The following is a 6,000-nucleotide window of genomic DNA, read 5'->3' as shown; positions in this document are numbered from 1 at the left end:
AAGACAGTAGATTTGAGCAGTTTGACACTCACCTCCTCTGTGGAACTCCCCTCATTGGTCCGACTCTGTGACTCTTGGTCTCAGTCATGTCCAACTATCCCTTATTCCATCACTAATGGCCAGGATAACAGGAGAAGCACATGACATGTAAGTACTATTTGAAATAAAGCTGGGGGCATGACAGACATTGGTGACTTCATGGTCTATCTCCTAGTTTATATTTACTAAGTTCTGTTTTATAACTTCAAGTTTTCCTTAATGCAGGACACACCATGGCCACCGGTACGTTGTAGAGATGAAAGAGTTAACATAGCAGCCCTGAGACTGCCATCCTTAGAAAGCCCTGATTGCAAGGTTGGTCCACAGCTGGCATCAGGAAATTTCAATTCCAGGAGAGTTACCACCATTTCCAGAAATGATGAGAGTGGCTATCTGCACCTAACCTATGCAAACAGTATGGCTTATGCTGAACACTTGCTTTCCTTCTAAGAATCTGAAATTCTGGTATGTACTAGGCAGAGAGTGCCTGCATGACCAGGCCCCAACAAAAACCCTAGGCACTGAGTCTCTAATGAGCTTCCCTGGTGGACAACATCTCACAGATGTCCCAGTTTGTGGCTGGAAGGATTGAGTGCATCCTGTGTGACTCTTGGAAGCTTGCACCTGGTTTCCTCTGGACTTTGCCCCAGGTGCCTTTTCCTTTGCTGATTTTGCTTTGTATCCTCTCACTGTAATAAATCATTGTCGTGAGCTCAACTCTGTGCCCAGTCCTGTGAACCCTCCGAGCTAATTGTGGAACCTGAAAGTGGTCTTGGAGACCCCCAACACAGAGTCCATCTGGTCCATGTAAATGAAAATTCATATTGGAGTGGCACGACTTCCTCACATTTTAAAAAGAGAAACTACAAGTCTCTTCTTTGCTGAGATATTACAACTCCCTCCCTCACACATCCATTACAGCTATTTAAAGCCATAGCTTGAAAGAGTCAGCTTTCTTTGGAAGTAGCCATAAGCGACTAAAAATTTAATGAGGGCAAAGAGGAGACATCAAGGGGCAGACCCAGCTGGAGGGGCTTCCAGGTGGCATCTCTGACAGGCTCCCTCTGAGTGGCATCCGGCAGGCGAATGGCCGCATTTCTATTTACTGTGAAAAGCCAGTAAAAATGAGCATTTCCTGCCACGTCCACACATTCTTAATGAGCCAAATTCTTCTACTGCATGACTTTCCTGTGCCGGTCAGTTCCTTTAACCAGCTGTATTTATCCACTTCCATTTTTAAGTTTTGCTGCTGCATTAAAAATAATACCTGAGGGTCTGAAAGAAGCCCTGTCAGTGCTCAGAATTGCCTGATTTTCTCCCGGGAAGTAGCCCAGGCCCTGGGAGAATCTTGTCACTGAGGTTTGTGATAAATGTCAGTGATTATGCTGATAACAGAGTGTTCCACCAAAGTTAGGCAGGGGGAGGCATTTTCTCTTCAGTAAAGGGAAAAGCATCACCTGCTTTCTGCAAAGCCCAGGAGTGGTGCGTCAGCATCCTGCGTCTTCTCCCAAGGTGGGAGTCTGGAGAGAAGAAGAGAGAAAGAAGACAAAGGGAGGGTCCTGGAGGGAGGGAGACTAAAACAGGAGAGAGGGAGAGGGAAGGTGAAATAGCCACAGAATGAAGATTCTCTTGAGCCTTGGCTCTGGCCATGAAAACCTCTATCCCCAGGTGTCATCTTAGGGGAGCCCCAACCCATCAGCAATCTGATGCTGCCAATTAACGTCATGGAGCCACTGGGGCTGCCATAAAAAGTTATAACCATCTTTCCCTGGACAGTTGCTCAGTGGTTAGATCATTGGCCCGCGGACAAAAGGGCCGCGGGTTCGATTTCCAGTCAAGAGCACGTACCTCGGTTGTATGTTCTCCAGCCCTGGTAAGGGTTTGTGAGGGAGGCAACCAGCCTATGTGTCTCTCCCTTCTCCCTCCCTTTCGCTCTCTCTGGAAATCAACGGGGGAAAAATTCTTGGGAGAGGATTAAAAAAATATTACCATGATCTTGGTGACTTACAACAACAGAAATGTATTCTCTCCCAGTTCTGCAGGCCAGAAGACTGAAATCAAGATGTCAGCAGGGCAGTGCTCCCTCCCTGAGGGGCTGCGGGGAGGGTCTGTTCCGTGCCTCTTCCTGCTCTGATGGCTGCCAGTATTCCCTGGTGTCCCTTGGCTTGTGGCTGCACCATTCCAATCTCGGCATCCATCTTCATGTTGACTTCTCTGCATGTTTCTCTTTCCTCTATGTCTAATACCCCACTGCCTCTCTCTTGTAAGGATGCACATGATTACATCGGGGGCTCGTCTGGATAATCCAGGATCGGCTCCTCCTCTCAAGATCCTTAGCTGACACATCTTTGCCATATGAGACAATATTCACTCTTTTGCATATAAGGTAACATTTGCATGTTCCAGAGATTAGGATGTGAGTAAATCTTGGCAGGGAAGGAGGGAGCATATGTTTCGGCCTACTACAGTCCCATTAGATTCCTGAGACTGTAGTTCCTGCAGCTCTTCCTTCAACCCCACATACCCTCACCAGCCAATAAGTTCCCTCTTGCCTTAGGCTAGTGTGAGTCCAGGTCAATCGCATGCATTAAAGGTGTCTTTAAATAATGCACACCCCCAGTGTCTGCAGCAGGCGAGGAGATGGAGGAGGCAGCCTGGTGCAGTGGGCAGAACATCTGCTCTTCTGCAAGTGTTTGAGAAAATAATTTCCTCTTTCCAGCTTTGATGTTTCATAGCTCGTACAAATATTAGGCTTAAAGAACGCTGCATTTATTTATGCTATTTTATTGTTTTAAGCACTCTGAAATTACATTGATGGCCTGATTATCAGTTGGAATTTTTTTCAATTGTGATAAAAAAAAAAAAGAAAGAGAAAGAAACCTAGGAGTCTTGAGCAAAAACAAGCTACAACAAAGCTAAAAAGTCTGGGGCTAACCAGGGAACTTATATGCATAGCCCGTGGACACCAACAATACTGTGGTGAAGGCCTGGGAGGGGTGGGTGCGGGGTGGAGAGGGTCAATGGGAAGAAAAGGGGGAACATCTGTAATACTTTCAACAAATTTTTTTTTAAAGTCTGGGGCTAATCAGATTCAGCTCAGTTTGAGGCTCTGATGATATTATTGGGCTCCACCTCTTGGCTCTGTAGAATTGGCAGTATCTCAGGCCCCAGGAGGTGCCCCCTGCAGCCTCCGAATTACTAAATTATCTTCTACCCGGGCCAGTGGAAGAAAGGGTGGGTTTCCCTAATGGGTAGAACAAAATATTTTGGAACTGGGTCTCGTTGGCCCATTGGCCTGACTTCTGTCAGATGGCTACTCCTGAAATGTGGCCAGAGGCATGGAATGCACTGATTGTCTTACCCCGGATCATATCGTGCTACTTCTAGAGTGGAGCAGAACGCAGAGGAGTGAAGGGGGAGTCGCATTCTAGAGGGAGAGTAGACATGGTTACAGAAATGGAGTGAAAGCCTGCTGACTGCAAAAGGAATAGACGTGTACTGAACATCGTGAGGATTTCATGATATAAAATTCCTTTATTTATACAAATTAATAGGCCTGCCAAGCTTGTGATAGTAGATTGATTATCATAAATCACAGTTCTGTGAATATAATATGAAAGTTTATACTACTGATTTACAGAATTTTCAGAAATTAACTGAGGAGATTATGTGGAGCTAGCATCTTTAGATAGGGCCTCATAGGCATACATTTAAATTATATGTTGCTCTGTGTAAGTCAATAACCACATGAATATTTAATAGATACTTTTCATTTCCCCAAAGTTGCTGATGAAAGCATCTTGTTACCGATGCTCTCGATGATTAAACAAAATGTCACAATAAATTTGATTAACAATAATAAATATTGTGCTCAATTCTAGAAGTGTTCTTTTGGCCTAAGTGTGAGATTTGCTCTTCTGTAGTGGTGGACTTCAAACTTTATGGTGACACACCTCCACCAATAACAGTGGGCTGATATATTATGTACATTATAAAACATGTACAAAATATAAAGTAACAATATAAAATTATAAAATAACTAACATTTAAAAACACTTTATTTGTTAACCATCAAAAAACCATTTGCTCTCACTGGAAAAATAATAAATTTAATGAGAGTGATGTTTTTATTTCATTTAGAAAACATTTACTTAACATTTTATGAGAGGGAGGGTTGAGGATCTGATTCTAAGTCCAGTTTATTTTGATATTTGGTTTTATGACTGTCAGAAGTAAAAAAGACAACTCACTGCTATAGACTGAATTATGTTTCCCCCAAATTCATGTTGAAGCCCTAACCGACAATGTGGCTGTATTTGGAAATAGGGCCTTTGAGGAAGTAAATAAGGTTAAATACTGTCAGAAGAATAGAGTCTTAATTTGATTGGACTTGTGTCCCTTTTAAAAAAAAAAGAGAGAGAGATACCAGGGATGCACACACAGAGAGAAAAGGCTGTGTAAGGACACAGAGAGGAAGTGGCCATCTGCAAGCCCAGGAGAGAGACCTCACCAGAAACCAACCCTGCCAGCACCTTGATCTTGGACTTCCAGCTCCCAGAACCATGAGAAAATAAGTTGCTGGTGTGTAAGCCACCCAGTCTGTGGTATTCTGCTTTGGCAGCCCTAGCAGACTAATACATTCCAAACATACGTAGCTCTTAATGGAAGATGTGCATCATTGACTCACTCACAAAATTACAACACTCATTTTTAGTCATATGAACTAATCATGCAAAAGTTTGGGTCAAAATTTAGCTAGTAAATGTCCATCTGCTCTAGAAACTATTTGTTCTTTAAATTAATTGAAAGTCGTTGCATTTTTATATTTTTCACTAATGAGTCAATAAATCATTGGAACTCTTGATTGGAAAATTTTTAAACAGGTTAGAAAATTGTGTTGATGTTTTACAAAGTGTATATATGAGAGTTTTTATAGGTACCACACCTTTATTGTTTTGGACAACAAAATCACCTAATGATGAACATTTCCAAATATCCAATTTTAAAATATTTCCTCCATAGTACATAAAATATATTTTTATTGATTTTTGAGAGAGAGGAAGGGACGGGGGAGAGAGAAAAAAAAGCAACAACCCACATACATCAATGTGATGATATTGATCAGTTGCCTTCCACATGCACCCTGACCAGGGATTGAACCAACAACCTCGGTATGCGCCCTGACTGAGAATCAAACTGGCAAACTTTTGGTGCATGGGATGACACTCAACCAACTGAGCCACTCTGGCCAGCATCATAGCATGTATTTTTAATCAATTACATTCTCACTCATTACTAGCATCACAAATTTTCCTTAAAGTGGTAGATTGTATGTGGATTTTTGAGAACTGATAAGTAACATTCTACTTGTTATCACATAAAAAGTCAACAAATTTGGAACACTGTCTTTATGTCAAACAAATACTAAGTTTGACTTCAGTGGCCTCTGTCCTAAGATCATCTCTGAGCCTCAATGTGGTATAAAATACTTACATAGTCACTTTCCATACCATTACTAAGTGTTACAAACATTCTGCTATATGTTAGCTTATAAAATTAACAACATGAGTGACTTTCTGTACCATGCTGTGCATTTTTGGTTTTAATGCCTTTGCTGCAGTGACTCATCTGTGAATGGGCAGCCAGGGATTCCACATGTGAGGTGGCTGTGGGACCTTACCCTGAATCCTTCTTCTGCTCCATTCAAAGCAGCCATTCCTCTGTGGCTTCACTTACACAGTTCTTCCGGAAAATATTTCATTAAATAAGTAATTTATTATTTTCCAGGATAGCTTTCCTTAGTTGCTCACAAAGTATCTCTTTGTGTCATTATTGAAACAGAATCCAGCCAATAAAATAAGTTGAGAAACATTTGAAACACCTATATTTTCATTCCTTATATAGACAATCAGTATGGTATAATTTGCTCTAAACTTGTTTTTCCTGCATATATATATATAT

Source organism: Myotis yumanensis, unplaced genomic scaffold, assembly GCF_028538775.1.
Source record: "Myotis yumanensis isolate MYYU_CA2020_CCGP unplaced genomic scaffold, mMyoYum1.0.hap1 SCAF_2, whole genome shotgun sequence".
Taxonomy (NCBI): domain Eukaryota; kingdom Metazoa; phylum Chordata; class Mammalia; order Chiroptera; family Vespertilionidae; genus Myotis; species Myotis yumanensis.
This window is presented reverse-complemented; position numbering follows the sequence as displayed.